The sequence below is a fragment of the Eretmochelys imbricata genome, chromosome 8, assembly GCF_965152235.1.
Source record: "Eretmochelys imbricata isolate rEreImb1 chromosome 8, rEreImb1.hap1, whole genome shotgun sequence".
NCBI lineage: Eukaryota > Metazoa > Chordata > Testudines > Cheloniidae > Eretmochelys > Eretmochelys imbricata.
This window is the reverse complement of record NC_135579.1, coordinates 108,106,688-108,126,809: the sequence shown is the minus strand read 5'-3', so window position 1 is coordinate 108,126,809 and position 20,122 is coordinate 108,106,688. Positions and strand designations below refer to the sequence as shown.

At 58.4% G+C, this 20,122-nt stretch overlaps 1 non-coding gene across 1 annotated transcript; it reads left to right on the top strand.

Annotated features, from left to right (window-relative positions):
* Positions 1-19,450: 19,450 nt before the first annotated feature.
* On the top strand, positions 19,451-19,557 carry LOC144269704 (U6 spliceosomal RNA). The gene has a single exon (XR_013347010.1). It is a non-coding gene; the product is annotated as a U6 spliceosomal RNA (small nuclear RNA).
* The last annotated feature ends 565 nt before the right edge of the window (positions 19,558-20,122 follow it).

Below are 20,122 nucleotides of genomic sequence, written 5' to 3'. Positions count from 1 at the left end.
GCTTCGCGCTCGGTCCATCTGCCTCCTCTGCGCCGCGAGGCCTCGCGGCTGCACGACACCATGGGAGAGAGCGGACTGGGGTGGTGGGGCAGCAGCGTCAGAGCTGCTGGGAGCTGCAACCCCCTGCGGGAGTGGGGGGCCCAGTACTGTGCCCAGCCAGCGCCTGGTGATAGTGTCTGTCAGACCCCAAGCTGGGGCACTGGCCTGATGGAACCCGCTGAGTGACGGGACCCACCTCCGCTGGGCTTGGCCTGAGGCTCCAGGGGGAGCTGCTGGAAATGGGTCTGGAACCAAAGGGTTAATGATCATAGAATATCAGGGGTAGAAGGGACCTCAGGAGGTCATCTAGTCCAACCCCCTGCTCAGAGCAGGACCGATCCCCACCTAAATCCCCCCAGCCAGGGCTTTATCAAGCCTGACCTTAAAAACTTCTAAGGAAGGAGATTCCACCACCTCCCTAGGTAACGCATTCCAGTGTTTTACCACCCTCCTAGTGAAAAAGTTTTTCCTAATATCCAACTTAGACCTCCCCCACTGCAACTTGAGACCATTACTCCTTGTTCTGTCATCTGTTACCACTGAGAATAGTCTAGAACCATCCTCTTTGGAACCCCTTTCAGGTAGTTGAAAGCAGCTATCAAATCCCCCCTCATTCTTCTCTTCCGCGGACTAAACAATCCCAGTTCCCTCAGCCTCTCCTCATAAGTCCTGTGTTCCAGACCCCTAATCATTTTTGTTGCCCTCCGCTGGACTCTTTCCAATTTTTTCACATCCTTCTTGTAGTGTGGGGCCCAAAACTGGACACAGTACTCCAGATGAGGCCTCACCAATGTCAAATAGAGGGGAACGATCATATCCCTCTATCTGCTGGCAATGCCCCTACTTACACAGCCCAAAATGCCATTAGCCTTCTTGGCAACAAGGGCACACCATTGACTTATATCCAGCTTCTCATCCACTGTAACCCCAGGTCCTTTTCTGCAGAACTGCTGCCGAGCTATTCGGTCCCTAGTCTGTAGCAGTGTATGGGATTCTTCCGTCCCAAATGCAGGACTCTGCACTTGTCCTTGTTGAACCTCATCAGATTTCTTTTGGCCCAATCCTCCAATTTGTCTAGGTCCCTCTGTTTCCTATCCCTACCCTCCAGTGTATCTACCTCTCCTCCCAGTTTAGTGTCATCTGCAAACTTGCTCAGGGTGCAATCCACGCCATCCTCCAGATCATTAATGAAGATATTGAACAAAACCGGCCCGAGGACCGACCCTTGGGGCACTCCACTTGATACCGGCGGCCAACTAGACATGGAGCCATTGATCACTACCCGTTGAGCCCAACGATGTAGCCAGCTTTCTATCCACCTTATCGTCCATTCATCCAGCCCATACTTCTTTAACTTGCTGGCAAGAATACTGTGGGAGACCGTATCAAAAGCTTTGCTAAAGTCAAGGAACAACACGTCCACTGCTTTCCCCTCATCCACAGAGCCAGTTATCTCGTCATAGAAGGCAATTAGATTATTCAGGCATGACTTGCCCTTGGTGAATCTGTGCTGACTGTTCCGGATCACTTTTCTCTCCTCTAAGTGCTTCAGAATTGATTCCTTGAGGACCTGCTCCATGATTTTTCCAGGGACTGAGGTGAGGCTGACTGGCCTGTAGTTCCCAGGATCCTCCTTCATCCCTTTTTTAAAGATGGGCACTACATTAGCCTTTTTCCAGTCGTCCGTGACCTCCCCTGATCGCCATGAGTTTTCAAAGATAATGGCCAATGGCTCTGCAATCACATCCACCAACTCCTTTAGCACACTCGGATGCAACACATCCGGCCCCATGGACTTGTGCTCATCCAGCTTTTCTAAATAGTCCCTAACCACTTCTTTCTCCACAGAGGGCTGGCCACCTCCTCCCCATGCTGTGCTGCCCAGTGCAGCAGTCCGGGAGCTGACTTTGTTCATGAAGACACAGGCAAAAAAAGCATTGAGTACATTAGTTTTTTCCACATCCTCTGTCACTAGGTTGCCTCCCTCATTCAGTAAGGGGCCCAGACTTCCCTTCACTTTCTTCTTGTTGCCAACATACCTGAAGAAACCCTTCTTGTTACTCTTAACATCCCTCGCTAGCTGCAACTCCAGGTGTGATTTGGCCTTCCTGATTTCACTCCTGCATGCCCGAGCAATATTTTTATACTCCTCCGTGGTCGTTTGTCCAATCTTCCACTTCTTGTAAGCTTCTTTTTTGTGTTCCATTCATCTGCTGGCCTGGGACGTAACCCTGCGGCCTCCCTCTCCCCATTACACTGAAGGGCTGCCAGTGGGTCAGGCCCTGCCAGCTCCACTGGGCTCTCTGTGAAGCAAAGGCCCTGCTACAGGCGGGGCAGAGCCATCAGGGCATAGGAGGCAACTCGCAGAGCAGCCGTATTGTCTGTGATTGGCTCCTGTTATTTGTCTCCTCCCAGCGCACCTAGGTGCCAGGCCCCCGCTGTGCTGTTTGGACACAGAGCCCCAGAGAGCTGCCAATCGAAGCATAAGCCAAAGGCATGGCATGGGGGAAATGGGGTCTGGAGCGTGGCATGGGGGGAATGGAGAGGGAATGGGGGGAGGGGGTCTGTGTGGGCTGGAGCGTGGCATGGAGGGGAATGGAGAGGGAATGGGGGGGGGGGTGGAGGGGAGCCCTGGCATGGGATGGGGGAGGGGAGCCCCAGCACGGCATGGGGGGAGAATGGTTGAGAGTGTGAGGATGTGACGCAGCAGGGAGGGGGGAGTGTTGACCTGGGAATGTGCCCTGGGGATGGGAGACCTGAGAGCCTGTCACCTGAGCCAGGAGGGGGAGGGGGAGGTGACACCTCTGCCCAGGAATGTGGATAGAGGCTGCAGGAGGGGGCCTGCTGGGGGGGTTTAGTTTCAGTTTGGGGCTGGGTGGAGGAATACAGGGAACCCCAGGCCTGGGGTCTAAGCTCCCTGCTCCCCCAGAAGGACTTGACTGAGGGGTCCTGGGTATACCCACAAGCTCTGTTTTGGACTGTGTTCCTGTTGTCCAATAAACCTTCTGTTTTACTGGCTGGCTGAGAGTCTCAGTGAATCCCAGGAAGAGGGGTGCAGGGCCTGGACTCCCCCACTGGCAGCGGTGGGATCTACTGCACCCCGTGAACGGCGCTTCCTGCAGTAAGTGACTGGGGAACAGTAAAACGAAGGGGAATTGACGGGGACCAGGCGTGCTGAAGATTCAGAGAGAGACGGTTTCGGGGTGCGGTTAACCCCTGGGAATGTGTGACCAGAGAGAAGGACTTTTGCAGTAACAGGGTCCCCCGGGGGATTGCAGCGAGTGGTCCCAGGGGCGAAGGAGTCTGCAGCTCGACCCTGGCAAAGAGTCGGTGACCTCAAGAAGGACTGGCACACTAGGGATTTTTCCTGGAAACCGTGGGAAGCTGCCCAGGCCTGCGAGTGGCCAGCAGGGAGATGTACGCTAAACGCCTGAAGAGCGACCTGGTGGAGCTGTGCAGGCAGAGGGGGCTGCGCATCAGGAGGTCCACCAAGGAACAGCTGATTGCCCAGTTGGAGGAGAAGGATCGCTTGGATGACCCAATCCCTGTCTCTGAGGGAAGCCGCCCGGTGGACGCAGTGTGGACCCTGGGGCCTGACCGGGCTGGGAGGGGTCAGACTGCTGCCCAGGACATCCCGAGACCCTTCCTACCTAGGCCTGGGGGAGGGTTTGGGGGAAGCCCGGCGAATACCGAGGGCACCCTGACCCCGGCAGTCAGCAGGGGATCCTCCCAGCGGAGCTCCCCATCCCTGGAGTGGATGCGGCTGGAATGGGAGAGGGAGATGAAAATGAGGGAGCTGGAGGATCATGAAAAACAATGTCAACATGAGGAGAAACAATGTCAACATGAGCAGGAGGAGAAGGAGAAACAACATCAACATGAGCAGGAGGAGAAGGAGAAGGAGTGCCAGGAGAAGGAGAGGGAACGTCAGGAGAAGGAGAAACAAAGACAGCATGAACTGGAGCTGGCCAGGCTGAGGAGCAGTGGGGCCCCGGCTGCGGTGAGTGCGGGGGGACCCAAGACTGCAAGGAACTTTGATAAGTGCTTCCTGGCCCAGCGGAAGGAGGGGGAGGACATAGATAGCTTCCTGACGGCCTTTGAGAATGCCTGTGAGCTGCACAGGTTGACCCTGCAGACAGGCTCCAGTTCCTCACCCCCTTCCTGGACCCCAAAGCCGTGGAGGTGTACAGCCGAATGACAGGGGCGGAGGCAGGGGACTATGAACTGTTCAAACAGGCCCTGCTCCGTGAGTTTGGGCTGACCCCCGAGATGTACCGGAGAAGGTTCTGGAGTCAGCGTAAAACGCCTGAGGTCACCTACCTACAACTGGCCAACCGGATGCAGGGGTATGCCCGCAAGTGGACAGCTGGGGCCCAAGCTAAAGAGGACCTGCTTGACCTAATCGTACTGGAGCAGCTGTATGAACAGTGCCCTTCCGACCTGAGGCTGTGGTTGGTGGACAAAAAGCTCGAGAACCCCCAGCACGCAGGGCAGCTGGCCGACGAGTTTGTGAACAGTCGATCAGGGGGTAGTCGAGAGGAGTCCCAAAAGAACAGGCCCCCCCCGATGCAGAGAGAGAGTCACCAGGGGGCCTCCCAGCGGGGAAATAGGGAGAACCCCCTCCAAAGGGGAATGCCTGGCGTCGGGCCCCTCCGACCCGCTCGAGGGGACCAACGTGACCTGAGCTGCTATCACTGTGGCCAGAGAGGCCACGTATGGTCCCAGTGCCCTGGGCTCAGGGACAGCCTGAGCCAACCCAACCTACCCACGGTTAACTGGATAGGGACTCAGCTGGACGAGGGGCAGACAACCCAGGCAAGGGGGGCTGCCAGTTTACCACCTGCACAGGAGGGAAGAGTACCCCAGGCCAGCTCCGCCAGGGGGCTGGAGGCTCTGGACTCAGGGTGCTCGGTTTACAGGGTGGGCGTGGGGCTGTCCCTCCGGAGAGAGTGCCTTGTTCCCCTGGAGGTGGATGGGAGGAAGGTCAATGGATACTGGGATACGGGCGCGGAGGTGACGCTGGCCTGGCCTGAGGTGGTGGCCCCAGATCGGGTGGTTCCCAACACCTACCTGACCCTGACAGGGGTGGGCGGGACCCCATTTAAGGTGCCTGTGGCAAGGGTACACCAGAAATGGGGGGCCAAGGAGGGCCCCAAGGATGTGGGGGTACACCACCATTTGCCCACTGAAGTTTTGATGGGGGGAGACCTAGAGGACTGGCCAAGCAAGCCCCAGACCGCCCTCGTTGTCACCCGTAGCCAGAGCCGGCGAGGGGCACTGCACCCTGACCTTGGGGAGGATACCACACCGGAGGCGCAGGACCCTACCCTGGTGGGGAGGGAGCGCCAAGGGGCACGGCTCAGAGAGGCGGAGGCCTCAGACCTGGACACTGAGGGGGAACCGGGCCCCATCCCTTCCCCAGCGGCTGAGTTCCAGGCTGAGTTGAGGAAAGATCCCTCCTTGCGGAAGCTCAGGGACCTGGCCGACCTCAGTGTGGGACGGACCATGAGGAGAGGTTGCCAGGAGAGGTTCCTGTGGGAGAAGGGGTTCCTGTACCGAGAATGGCCTCCCCCAGGAGAAGTGGAGTCCTGTGGGATCAGGAGGCAGCTGGTGGTCCCCCAGAAGTATCGCCGCAAGCTCCTGTACCTGGCCCATGACATCCCCCTCTCAGGACACCAGGGAATCCGGCACACCCGGCAGAGGTTGCTACAGAACTTTTACTGGCCCGGGGTCTTTACCACGGTCCGGCAGTATTGCCGATCCTGTGACCCCTGTCAGAGGGTGGGGAAGGCCCGGGACAAGGGGAAAGCGGCTTTGGGACCTTTGCCCATCATAGAGGAGCCTTTCCAGAAGGTGGCCATGGACATCGTGGGGCCTCTCAGCAAGACGACCCGGTCGGGGAAGAAATACATTCTGGTGGTCGTAGATTTTGCCACCCGCTACCCCGAGGCAGTGCCCTTAGCTTCCATTGAAGCAGACACCATGGCAGATGCGCTCCTGACCATTTTCAGCCGAGTGGGGTTCCCCAAGGAAGTCTTGACAGACCAAGGCTCCAACTTCATGTCGGCCCTGCTCCGGTGCTTGTGGGAGAAATGTGGGGTCTGGCACAACTGGGCCTCAGCTTATCACCCCCAGTCCAATGGGCTGGTGGAGAGGTTTAACGGGACGCTAAAGATGATGCTGAAAACCTTTATGAACCAGCACCCGCAGGATTGGGACAAGTACGTACCTCACCTGCTGTTCGCGTACAGGGAGGTGCCCCAGGAGTCTACCAGATTTTCGCCTTTCAAACTGTTATATGGAAGGAGGGTGAGGGGCCCCCTGGACCTGATAAGAGACGAATGGGAGGGGAAGGCCACTCCCGATGGAGAGTCAGTGGTGGAGTATGTCCTGATCTTCCGGGAGAGACTGGCTGAACTCATGGGCCTGGCCAGGGAGAATGTGGCCAGAGCCCAGAGGAAGCAGAAGGTCTGGTATGACCGCAGGGCACGGGCACGGGCCTACGCCACCGGGGATCCGGTGATGGTTCTCATCCCTGTGAGAAAGAACAAACTACAGGCCGCCTGGGAGGGCCCTTTCAAGGTCGTCAAGCAGCTCAATGAGGTAAACTATGTGGTGGAGCTGTCTAACTGGGCGCACCACCGCCGGGGGTACCATGTGAATATGATGAAGCCATATTATGCCAGGGGGAATGTGGTGTTGGCTGTGTGTGGACAGTGGGAAGAGCAGGGAGATGACCCTTTAGTAGATCTATTCCCTGGGACCAGAGCTGGTTCCCCCCTGGAAACAATTCCGCTCTCGGATCAGCTAACCCCTGCCCAGCAAGCTGAGGTTAGGGGGGTGCTGCATCCGTCCCGACAGCTGTTTTCCAACCAGCCTGGACGCACTAATCTGACTGTCCACCGGGTGCAGACAGGGTCGCACCCGCCGATAAGATGCTCCCCCTTCCGAGTCACAGGGAAAACTGCTCAGGACCTGGAAAGAGAGGTCCGGGACATGCTGGCTTTGGGAGTGATCCAACCATCGGCCAGCCCTTGGGCCTTGCCGGTGGTGCTGGTCCCCAAAAAGGATGGGTCAGTCCGGTTCTGTGTGGACTATCGGAAGCTCAATGCCATCACTGTATCTGATGCCTACCCCATGCCCAGGCCGGACGAGCTCCTAGACAAGCTGGGAGGAGCTCGGTACCTTACCACCATGGACCTTACAAAGGGCTACTGGCAAGTGCCGCTGGATGCAGATGCCCGGCTGAAATCGGCCTTTATCACCCCTCTGGGGCTCTATGAGTTCCTGACCCTGCCTTTCGGCCTCAAGGGAGTGCCAGCCACCTTCCAGCGCCTGGTGGACCAGCTACTGAGGGGGATGGAGAGTTTTGCCGTGGCGTATATTGAGGACATCTGTGTCTTTAGCCAGACCTGGGAGGACCACGTGTCCCAGGTTAGACAAGTGCTGGACCGACTCCAGGGGGCTGGGCTGACTGTAAAAGCGGAGAAGTGCAAGGTGGGGATGGCGGAAGTATCTTACCTGGGCCATCGGGTGGGGAGCGGCTGCCTAAAGCCGGAACCAGCCAAGGTGGAGGTGATCAGAGACTGGCCTGCTCCCCACACCAAAAAGCAGGTCCAGGCCTTTATTGGGATGGCAGGATACTACCGAAGGTTTGTGCCCCACTTTAGCGCCATAGCCACCCCCATCAGTGAGCTATGCAAGAAGGGGAAGCCAGACAAGGTGGTCTGGACCGAGCAGTGCCAGGAGGCTTTCCGGGCGCTGAAGGAGGCTCTGGTCAGTGGCCCAGTTCTGGCAAACCCAGACTTTGACAAGCCCTTTATAATGTTCACCGACACCTCAGACACGGGATTGGGTGCAGTGTTAAGGCAGGAGGATGAAAAGGGGGAGAGACACCCCATCGTGTACCTGAGCAAGAAGTTGCTACCCCGGGAGCAACACTACGCGGCCATCGAGAAGGAGTGCCTGGCCATGGTGTGGGCCCTCAAGAAACTAGAGCCCTATCTCTTTGGGCGACACTTCACCGTGTACACCGACCACTCTCCCCTGACCTGGCTGCACCAGATGAAAGGAGCCAACGCCAAGCTCCTGAGATGGAGCCTGCTCCTGCAGGATTACGACATGGACGTGGTCCACGTGAAGGGAAGGGCCAACCTGATAGCGGATGCGCTGTCCCGGAGAGGGGGCCCCGAACTTTCCCAGGTCACTGGTCACAGTGACCCCGCTCAGTTCAGTCTTGAAGGGGGGAGAGATGTGAGGATGTGACACAGCAGGGAGGGGGGAGTGTTGACCTGGGAATGTGCCCTGGGGGTGGGAGACCTGAGAGCCTGTCACCTGAGCCAGGAGGGGGAGGGGGAGGTAACACCTCTGCCCAGGAATGTGAACAGAGGCTGCAGGAGGGAGCCTGCTGGGTGGGTTTAGTTTCAGTTTGGGGCTGGGTGGAGGAACACAGGGAACCGCGGGGCTGGGGTCTAAGCTCCCTGCTCCCCCAGAAGGACTTGACTGAGGGGTCCTGGGTGTACCCACTAGCTCCGTTTTAGACTGTGTTCCTGTTGTCCAATAAACCTTCTGTTTTACTGGCTGGCTGAGAGTCTCAGTGAAGCCCAGGAAGAGGGGTGCAGGGCCTGGACTCCCCCACACTCCGTGACAGAGAGGCAAAGAGAGGGGAGGGGGTCCAGGTATGGCATGGGGGAGAATGGGGTCTATGTGGGTTGAAGCAGGGCATGGGGGAAATGGAGGGGAGGGGAGGGGAGGGGAGGGGAGCCTAGAGTGGCGTGCGGGATTATGGGGTCTGTGTGGGGCCCTGGGCTGGAGGGCAGCATTGCAGGGTTTGAGAGAGGCAGTGTTCCTTTCTCATTACTCTCTGTGGTCCCTGGATGGGGAGGGGTCTGGGCTCCACTCAGCTCGAGGTCCCAGTCTTTGTCCGCTGTGTCCTCAGCCCTCACCAGGCAAACAGTAGCGCTGGCTCTGCCAGCCCCTGGCAGTCCAGGGAGTGCTGGTCTGTTTCCTTGGCCCCGGGCTGCCTGTGCTCCCCGGCTGCTCACCGAGGGCCGGCTGCAGGAGGGATGTCACAGCAAAGCTTGGTTTGCTCACTGTATCTCACCTCCTGGCTTCCGCGAGCTGGGAGGACCCCAGCAGCATGGGTAGAGATGGGCTGACAGAGCAGGCGTGTGCCGCCCTGGCTCGCTCTCTGGGAGCGGCACGGGGCCAGCAGCTCTCAGTCACTGGGCAGGTGTGTGCTCTGCCTTGGCCGTGTCTCCTCTGCCCATCTGTGACGCAGCAGGGCGGGGGGCGGATTTGACCTGGGGATGTTGCAGGGGAGTTTCACTGGGGATGGGAGACTTCACCCGAGGGAAGATACCTGAGCCTGTAACCTGAGCCAGGAAGGGGGTTGGGGCCAAGTGACACCTTCTGCCTGGGGAAACTGGACAAAGGCTGGAGGAGGAGCTGGGGGGAGGCTTGGGGAGATGGCTGGAGGGGTTTCTAGTTTTGGCAGTTGGCTGGGGAAGAGGAGGGAGCCCCAAGGTGAGGTCTAATCTCCCTGCCCCCCAGAAGAGCCTGACTAAGGGATCCTGTTTATGCCTGCAAGCTCTGGTTTGAACTGTGTTCCTGTCGTCTCTAATAAACCTGTTTTACTGGCTGGCTGAGAATCACAGTGAATCGCAGGAAGTGGGGATGCAGGACCCTGACTCCCCCTCAGGCCGTGACACCAGCTCACACAGTCCCCCCAGAGAGCACTAACGAGCCTTCGGATGTCCAGGGGCCGGCAAGCAGGAGCAGCACACAGGCGGCTGCAGACACAGGGACTCATTAGCTGCTTTTGGGGCCAGTGAGGCAGCTGTGGCCCTGGCTAGGCCTTCATTAAACTGCCGACTGATCAGCCAACCCACCGGCATATTAATGAAGAATCTTCCTGCAGCTGAACGCCCTTCCGGCCCCCAGCTGCACTTCCAAAGCCCTCAATTAGCTGCTTAGCATAGACAAGCCTGCAGCACCGCTGGCCAGGCACGCTGTGCGGGCGGGCACTGGGTTGACTAGCCATCCGTCCGTCGTCCCAGTCTGTCTCCATCCCTCTGCCGCGCGTCTCCATCTCCCCTGCGGTGTCCTTCTGCCGCAGGCCCTGGGGACCCCTTCCCCTCTCAGTCCCACGGCTTCGCTTCTCTGAGCAGGGGACCCGCAACTCGACCCAGCTGGCCTGGCCATCAGGAGTATTCGTCCGTCTTAGCACAGCCTGGGGCATGAGGCTGCGCTGTGCGGCTGCCCAGGGCAGCATGCTGGGGCTGGGCCCTGTGGGCGGGGTGGGCCCTGTGGCACCCCTGGGGTGACATTCTGGGCTCTGCGCCCGGGCTGGGCCCAGATGAACAGCAGCCCCCCTTTCGCCCTGGAAAGGCCCAGCCTCGTCCTTGCACCCACGAGACCCTTACGAAGCCTGATGGCTTCCATCCTCCCCATGTTGGCTCTTCCCAAGTTGCTAACACGGAGCTCAGGGAAATCAGGACCACGCCAGGCTAGAGCAGCGTGGCAAGCGCACACCAGCCATGGGCACAGAGCAGGGCCTGGAGATGCTGTATGGGACCTGCACCGCTGCCTGCAGCATAGTGAGCCCCTTCTGGCTGGCCAGAGGGAATCACCATCATCCCTGCAGAGACGGCACCCTCAGGCCCTGCCACACACAGGAGCCAGCTGCTCTCAGACTCCAGCCCACAGCACCAGTGGCTTTCCTGAATGGCGGCCACTCCCGACCGCCCAGTGCTGGGCATGGGGCCAGCCTGAGGGACAGGCAGCAAGGGCCCAGCGCCTGGCGTCATCACAGCTTTCGTGTCCCAAAAAGTCCCTTTCTGGCCCTCATGGTTGTGATTAAATCTTGAAAAACCTGCCCCTGTCGTTACCTGCAGCATCTGCCTGGGTCTGCAGGGAGCCTGCGATGGTCGCTCTGAGAGCAGGAGCAGCCCCTGTCATTACCTATGTTGCAATGCCTGCCTGGGTCTGCAGGGAGCTTGCAACAGTCGCTCTGAGAGTGGGAGCCACCCCCGTCATTACCCATGTTGCAATGCCTTCCTGGGTCTGCAGGGAGCCTGCGACGGTCGCTCTGAGAGCGGAAGCCGCCCCCGTCGGTACTTGCAATGCGACGTCTGCGTGTGTCTCCAGAGAGCCTGCGATGGTCGTTCTGAGAGCGGGAGCTGCCCCCGTCATTACCCGTGCTGCAACGTCTACCTGGGTTTGCAGAGAGCCTGCGGCAGTTGCTCAGGCAGCGGGAGCCGCCCCCGTTGTAGCGCACACTGCGAAGTCTGCCTGGGTCTGCAGAGAGCCTGCGATGGTCGCTCTGAGAGTGGGAGCTGCTCCCTTTGTAACCTGCGCTGTGACGTCTGCCTGGGTCTGCAAGGGAGCCCGCGACGGTTGCTCTGAGACCGGCAGCCACACATGCGTCTTCATGGGGTGTGATCTCCAAGACCCACTGTTCTGAGGGAATTCTGGCCCTGCCAATCCAACAGAGGGTGGGTCACGGGGCAGAGCCATGAAGCATCAGGTCCCAGATTGGCTCACGCCAGTCCTGCCTTGGCAAGGTTATTGAGAAGCAAACTGGCTCCATGTCACCAGCCTCTGCCGGGATCCTGGCCCCGGTCAGTGTGACCCCAGGACCTGGCACGGCACGGCACGAAACTGCCCTGGCTGCGCTGGTGAAGACTCTGCTCGATACAGACACCATCAGATGTCTCTGCCCTATCCTCCTGCGCTGGCCCTTCTCTGCAGGAATTGCACTGGTCAGACCCCTCCTTTCCAGCAGGCCTTGAGAGCCACCCCTGGGCTCGCCCCACTCCTGTCATGGAGCTCAGATGTGCTCGGCTGGTCACGGCTCTCTGTGCAGCCATCCATCTCCCATTTGCTCCACATGGGGAGGAGAATGGAGCCTGCAGCACCCAGGAGAGATGTGGGGCGGGACGACTCCCTGGCCTGGCCTGAGGGCTCAGGAGGGAGTTGCAGCTGGTTGTGATGCAGCTGCCATCTCTGGAGTGGGCTGGGGACAGCATGTTCCTGCAGAGCTCTGTGCCCTGCCCTGGCCCCATGCTCCCCACCAGCCCCAGGAGGCGCACCTGGCCTACAAGGCACTCAGTGGGAGGTGCAGGGTCCCCCCAGCCTGGGTGAAGCCACTGTCTGGGAAGGGTTTGTCCATAGGCAATGCCTGCTGCCTGCCACTCTGTAGGCGCAGCCCACTGGGTGGGTTAGGCTCCTCTGCTGGACTGTCCTGCTCCCTGCTGAGGTCCCATGTGGGCTGTGTGGGAATCCCAGCACTGGCTGCCCCTGCCGTGCATGGCACAGCAGTTCTGCTGGGAGGGGCTGTCCGGGAGCGGGATATTGCACTTCCCAGGCAACGCTGACACTCAGACGTTGTCCTCGCCAGGCGGCAGCAGAGCTGCATCCCTTACACTCAAAGTGTGTGTTTGTCACAACAGGTTTGTCAGCTCTGAGCAATTCCCCTGCACCCCTATAATCTGGGTGCCAGTCAGCCCCTTAACAGCTACCTTGGTGGGAAGTGATTTCCCAGCCAGCCCAGGCCTTTGTCACTCGGCACAAATATTTAATCAGACGCTATAATCATGCTGTCAGCAGATCCCTCCCACCTGCGTGCTTGGCCCGCCGCGCTGCACAGCCCAGCTGCTTCGTGGTGCCACAGAGAGGTAGGCAGAGCTCTGCCAAGGGGCCTGCCCCCTTCAGAACCAGAACCTGCTCTGGGTCTGGGGCAACTGCTCCCATCCTGCCCTCTGCAAGGGCATGGGCACAGCAGCCCTCTGGGCCAAGCCAGGAGAGCCCACCTCTGTTATGGCCCATTGCCACCACTGCCATTTCTCATGTGCTCAGGGGGCTGGATCAATGGGGCAAAGCAGGTCGGACAAGAACTCGTTCCCTGGGTGGGGTTTGATGTGTTCCCCCTCCCAGGTGTGGCAGCTACAGGAAGGTTTGAGGGGAGAATGAAAGGCATGGAACAGAGGGTGACCTTAGAAAGATGCCAAGCAAATCAGTGTTGCCTGTGGGAGGTCCTGGCAGCTCACAAAGTCTGTGGCTGCCTGAAGCAGCAGGCGAGGGGCCCGCGTGTCTTGGGGGGGCCGGAGTGAGGCCCAGGCTCCAGGAGGGAGCAGCAACACTGAACAAACACAGGGGAATCTTCCCCCAAAGGCTGCTTTGAATTCCCCAATGAGTGGCAGAGGAACGTAGTTACTGGCAGACTGGAGACCCGGCTAGCCCACGTCCTGCCTCCAACAGAAGTTGCAGAGGAAGATGAATTCTTCCAGTCCATCCTCAAATCTAAGTGTTTGGCCTTGACTTCCTGAGGCAGTGAGTTCCACAGTCTGATTATGCAGTAACTGGAGAAGTATTTCCTTTGGCCAGTTTGAATAGTCATCAGTGCGGGGTTGGGGGAGAGCTGACCCCGCGCACCAGTGCCCGACCACAGGCTGAGTGCAACGTTCAATCCACACCAGCGTCGGCTGGGTTAGCTCCCTACACCGCGTGGGTTTGTCTGTACTCCCTGGCTGGCTCGTCCCACGTCAGCCAGGGCCCCATGCTGGGGGCGTGGGCCTGGCCCTGGAGAACTGGAGCCGACCAGAATGAGGCTGCGTAATTGAGGCGCCCAGGAGCCTTGTGCAGGGTCTCAGAAAATTTTCCAACTTCAAATAAGGCAAAATTCCTCTGAGAACTGAGCCAGGTCCTGACGCGTCTCGCACTCCCAGCTGGGGCACTAAACACAGGCAGCGGCTTGAGTCAGGGCCAGAGGCTCCGGTCAATAGCAGAGACGTCCACCCACGTGACTGCTTCATTTTTCAGCCGACCAGGTGGGCAGGCGAGGCCACACTGAGAAGTGGCAGGTGTAAAACACGAGCCCGTGTCTGTGCGGCACAGTAAGAGAAGCAGCAAGCCGTGCTGGCTCATCGAGCAGGAGCAGAGATTGCTCGCGGGCCGTGGCAGCATGTAGCGACTCTCGCTGCACAGCCCGGGGGGGTTAGTGCAGAGACAAATTAACAGGAACCTCTCAGCCTCAGCTCCTTTCCACAAACACGCAAGATCCAGAGCCCTGCTCCATGGGGGCTTCCTGCCAGTGGCACCAATGGGGACGCTCTGAACTTCGGCCTGGCCTCCTGCCTGGCTGCTGTGAGCCCCCGGCCCCCAGGGCGCCAGACACCACAGCTGTGCATGCCCCCAGGGACCCCCAGCCTGGCCTCCAGGGCGCCAGACACCACAGCTGTGCATGCCCCCAGGGACCGCCCCCGGCCCCCGGGGAGCCAGACACCACAGCTGTGCATGCCCCCAGGGACCGCCCCCGGCCCCCGGGGAGCCAGACACCACAGCTGTGCATGCCCCCAGGGACCTCCAGCCCGGCCCCCAGGGCGCCAGACACCACAGCTGTGCATGCCCCCAGGGACCCCCCGCCCGGCCCTAGGGAGCCTGACACCACAGCTGTGCATGCCGCCAGGGACCCCCCCCGGCCCCCAGGGAGCCAGACACCACAGCTGTGCATGCCCCCAGGGAGCCCCCGCCTGGCCCTAGGGTGCCTGACACCACAGCTGTGCATGCCCCCAGGGACCCCCCGCCCGGCCCTAGGGAGCCTGACACCACAGCTGTGCATGCCCCCAGGGACCCCCCGCCTGGCCCCCAGGGCGCCAGACACCACAGCTGTGCATGCCCCCAGGGACCGCCCCCGGCCCCCGGGGAGCCAGACACCACAGCTGTGCATGCCCCCAGGGACCCCCAGCCTGGCCCCCAGGGCGCCAGACACCACAGCTATGCATGCCGCCAGGGACCCCCCCCGGCCCCCAGGGAGCCAGACACCACAGCTGTGCATGCCCCCAGGGACCCCCCGCCCGGCCCTAGGGAGCCTGACACCACAGCTGTGCATGCCCCCAGGGACCCCCCGCCTGGCCCTAGGGTGCCAGACGCCACAGCTCGTGCACGCGTTGGTAGTCACCAGTGCTAGCCCACAATTCCTAGGGCCTGCATGAGCCGACCCTTCTGCATCCCAGGACAGCCGCGAGCCTCCTGCTGGTGATGCTCCAGCCGCCTGCGTTTTAACCCGTCATGGCCCGTGGCCTGCGCCGACGTTCGGCTCAGCATGCAGCTAGGCGGCCACCGGCCCATGCCAGGGTTCAGCTTGAGCTGTGTTCGAGGCATGCAAGGCCCAGGATTTTGGCAAAGCTGCAGTTCTATGATGAGGTCTCCAGAAGGCGGGCGTTAACCGGGCCACTGTCCCATGCAGGGGGTGCATCAAGCACCAGAAGATGAAGGGTGGGACGGCAGTTCCCCAGCTCCCTGCCCCTCCTGTGAGGAGTTCAGCTGGGTGCTCACAACTGCCCCAACACAGAGCCCTGTGTGACCGTAACCTGAGCTAGGGCGGCATCCCTCCCCAACCGGCAAGAGCCCGCAGTGGCACAGAGCCTGGGGCAGACGGGCTGGCGTCGCAGGAGCACACAGCGGGCGGACCTGGAACCGGCCCTGCACCAGGCCCCGAGGCGGATGGGTGAGTCTGCATTCAGAGACACTCCATTTGGGGCTGGGCCCAGGGAGCAGCCCAGGGAGGCAGCGGCAGGCCCCGGGCATCCCTGGGGCCAGGATTTGCGGGCTCCTTTCTTGCTGCCTGGGGCCCAGGACACACACACACACCCCGGCTCAGAGCGGTTAGGGCATCGCCTGGGAGGCGGGCGGCCGGTTTGTCCCTGTGGTGCTGCCCACGGGGAGAAGGGATTTGAACAGCGTGCCCCAAGCCCTGGGCTAGAGGCTAATCAGACGGGAACTCCCCCAGGCTCCTGGGGAAGCTGTTTCCCTGTGGACACACAATGAAAGAGCCGCTGGGCCAGAGCGTGCGAGCTCCCCGGCATGAGCGGAAGCTGTAGCTCCCCCGGCAGGCGATGGTGTGATGCTGGGCCCGGAAAACGTAACTGGGCGAGTGAGTGACACTCACACTGACGTGTGGTACAACGTGCCTGGGGACTGGGAACTCGTGGACCAGAACTAGGGTGCTGGAAATCAGGCCTAAGGGGTGGACGAAAATAACGAGAGGCTGAGCTGCTGCACCCACCCCCCAGTCCCCTTTTGGGGTCCTCTCAAAGAGACCCTGGGGGCACTGACAGTCCTGGAGACTGAAAGATGCTAGAGGGGGAGGAACCTACGGGGCCTCGGCCCAGGGGAGCTCTGAGCACACTCTGGCCCAGCATGCTGGAGAGGCACCGTGTCCCTGGGAGAGCTGGTCCAATTGTTAATCCCGGTGTAATATGTGACAGTCCCAATCTGAATTGTCTTGTTCACCTTCCAGCCATTGACCTCGTCCAGCTGCCGACTGAGGAGCTCTCTCTGATCACAGCTCTCCTCCACAGGCTGTGCCCACCTCACCCCTGTCCTTGGCCTGAGCCCTGTGAGCACCTCGCTGGAGCATTCAGCTCACGCCCAGGGGCCCGAGACCCGCCCCAGCTGCCCGCCAACTGAGCCCACAGCTGGGCCCCCATTGAGCACCTCTGATGAGGCAGCTGCATCCCAAGGGGGCCTAGGCCACGGCTGCTCTGCACTGGCAGGAAGCACAGAGCTGGGAGGGCCAGGCAGGGATGCTGATTGCAAAGCGGGTTTAGGGCTTTGCAGTTCACGTGCAGAACTGGGCTTGCAAGGAACAGAGCACTTTGGCTAATTAGAGCCACCATGCTGCCAGGCAGATGCCCCAGACTAACGACTGTAGTCAACAGGCCTGGCACATTCCAGCCACGCGCAGCCAGATGTCTGGATCCCAGGCCCGTGCCTGACTCCACGCCTCGGAGGAGCCAGCGCGGCTCACAGCATCAAGGCATTCTCGCGCTGGCCCTCAGCTGTGCCCTGTGCCCACACCGGCATGGCTGCGGGACGCACCCCCTGCCTGGGTGCTGGAACAGACAGGCTCAGCCAAAGTCAGGGCTGGAAACAGCAGATCCTGAGAGGCCATGGCTGCAGGGAGGTGGGCTGGGGGTCCTCTGGGGATGGAAAGAGCTGGGGGGCAAGTGGCTGTTGTAGAGCGATGAGCAGCACCTCTGTCAGCTCAGCCCCTGCTGTGGAGAACCAGTCAGCTCTGAGGCAGGCTCCCCATCAGGCTGGGCTCTGGCTCCCTGTGAATAAAAGGACCCTTTTGTTGTGCACAGATCGGGAGCATGCGAGAGGGGACATATGGCCTCTTGGGTTGCCTGGGGCTGTGTTACATTATCTTAGCTACTGGGTGGGAGCTCGAGCTGGCTCTGTTTTGTGTTGTGAAGGGGAACCCCAGGACACGGAACCGGCCCTTGTTGCTGCTGACTACGCCGGGCCGAAGGGTTACACCACGTTAGCCCATCTCTGGCTGTGTCCAGCGTCACGTCAGCCACAGGGGGGCAAGGCTGGGCCAAGCCAGGCCTCTCTGCCTCTGCACAGCGCCTGCTCCTGGCCCAGGGCAGGCCGGACCCTGGCCTGCCAGCCTCCCTCAGACACAAGGGATGCGGATCAGCAGAGCCAGCGGAACGGAGCCCCTGGCCGACCACTTGACGTGAAGGATCTTCCTAAGACATCGTTGGTGATACCTCTCCAGATTCTTGAAGTCACCCAGGTTAGAACACAAGAACATAAGAACGGCCAAACTGGGTCAGACCAAAGGTCCTCCCAGCCCAGTATCCTGTCTGCCGACAGTGCCCAATGCCAGGTGCCCCAGAGGGAGTGAACCGAACAGGTAATGATCAAGTCATCTCTCGCCTGCCATCCATCTCCACCCTCTGACAAACAGAGGCTAGGGACACCATTCCTTACCCATCCTGGCCATTAATGGACTTAACCTCCATGGATTTATCCAGTTCTCTTTTAAACCCTGTTGTAGTCCTAGCCTTCACAACCTCCTCAGGCAAGGAGTTCCACAGGTTGACTGTGCGCTGAGTGCAGAAGAACTTCCTTTGATTTGTTTTAAACCTGCTGCCAATTGATTTCATTTGGTGGCCCCTAGTTCTTATGGGAACAAGTAAATAACTTTTCCGTATTCACTTTCTCCACACCAGTCATGATTTTATAGACCTCTACCTATCCCCCCTTAGTCTCCTCTTTTCCAAGCTGAAAAGTCCTAGCCTCTTTAATCTCTCCTCATATGGGACTCATTCCAAACCCCTAGTCATTTTAGTTGCTCTTCTCTGAACCTTTTCTAATGCCAGTATATCTTTTTTGAGATGAGGGGACCACATCTGTACGCAGTATTCAAGATGTGGGTGTACCATGGATTTATATAAGGGCAATAAGATATTCTCCGTCTTATTCTCTATCCCCTTTTTTAATGATTCCTAACATCCCGTTTGCTTTTTTGACTGCTGCTGCACACTGCGTGGACGTCTTCGGAGAACTATCCACGGTGACTCCAAGATCTTTCTCCTGATTAGCTGTAGCTAAATTAGCCCCCATCATATTGCATGTATAGTTGGGGTTATTTTTTCCAATGTGCATTACTTTACATTTATCCACATTAAATTTCATTTGCCATTTTGTTGCCTAATCACTTAGTTTTGTGAGATCTTTTTGAAGTTCTTCACAGTCTGCTTTGGTCTTAACTATCTTGAGCAGTTTAGTGTCGTCTGCAGACTTTGCCACCTCACTATTTACCCCTTTTCTCCAGATCATTTATGAATAAGTTGAATAGGATTGGTCCTAGGACTGACCCTTGGGGAACACCACTAGTTACCCCTCTCCATTCTGAAAATTTACCATTTATTCCTATGCTTTGTTCCCTGTTTTTTAACCAGTTCTCAATCTATGAAAGGATCTTCCCTCTTATCCCATGACAACTTAATTTACGTAAGAGCCTTTGGTGAGGGACCTTGTCAAAGGCTTTCTGGAAATCTAAGTACACTATGTCCACTGGATCCCCCTTGTCCACGTGGCTGTTGACCCCCTCAAAGAACTCTAATAGATTAGTAAGACATGATCTCCCTTTACAGAAACCATGTTGACTTTTGCCCAACAATTTAGGTTCTTCTATGTGTCTGACAATTTTATTCTTTACTATTGTTTCAACTGATTTGCCCGGTACTGACGTTAGACTTACCGGTCTGTAATTGCCAGGATCACCTCTAGAGCCCTTCTTAAATATTGGCGTTACATTCGCTATCTTTCAGTCATTGGGTACCAGAAGCTGATTTAAAGCACAGGTTACAAACCATAGTTAATAGTTCCGCAATTTCTCATTTGAGTTCTTTCACATCCATAGAGGAGTGTAGGAATAACCGTTGTCTTATAGACCCGGGTCATGTCACGGGCCATGAAAATGCTTCGGAGCAATTTCCCAAAGGAAGCTCTTGCACACTGGGTCCTGTGCTGGATCTCACTGTCGGTGTTTTGCGAGAGTTGGCTACCGAGGTAGCAGAAGTGCTCGGCTGTCTCCGAAGTCTGACCCTCGATGGTGATTTGTGGTGGCAGCACAGATACTAAAATTGGAACTTGCAGAGAAGATTAGCACGGCCCCTGCACAAGGATGACACGCAAATGCGTGAGGCCTTCCATATTTTTGATGTTTGTGCCATCCTCGTGCACGCTGAAAATGGCCTTCAGTCCACACTGGATTCTTTTGCACAGGTTTTTACAGAAGCCTAGGACTCTCACTCAATACTGACACACCTAACATGCTCCATCAGCCTGCTTCAGTCCTGGCTCTGCAGCTCTATTGTCTTGTGGGTTGGGACATTTGTGTTTTTACGTCTCGTGGTAATAAAACCAATGACAGCTTCGCCCTCGGCTGTGCACGCCGGGGTCCCCAACCCACTATTGGACTTCAATCTCTTGTGCCTCCTTCTGGGCCTAGCAGCTTGGCCAGCTCTCAGGAACTGTAATCAGTGACTCACTGGAAATCAGTAGAAAGAAAAGGAGTACTTGTGGCACCTTAGAGACTAACGAATTTATTTGAGCATGAGCTTTCGTGAGCTACAGCTCACTTCATCAGATGCATACCGTGGAAACTGCAGCAGACTCTATATATACACAGAGAATATGAAACAATACCTCCTCCCACCCCACTGTCCTGCTGGTAATTACCAGCAGGACAGTGGGGTGGGAGGAGGTATTGTTTCATATTCTC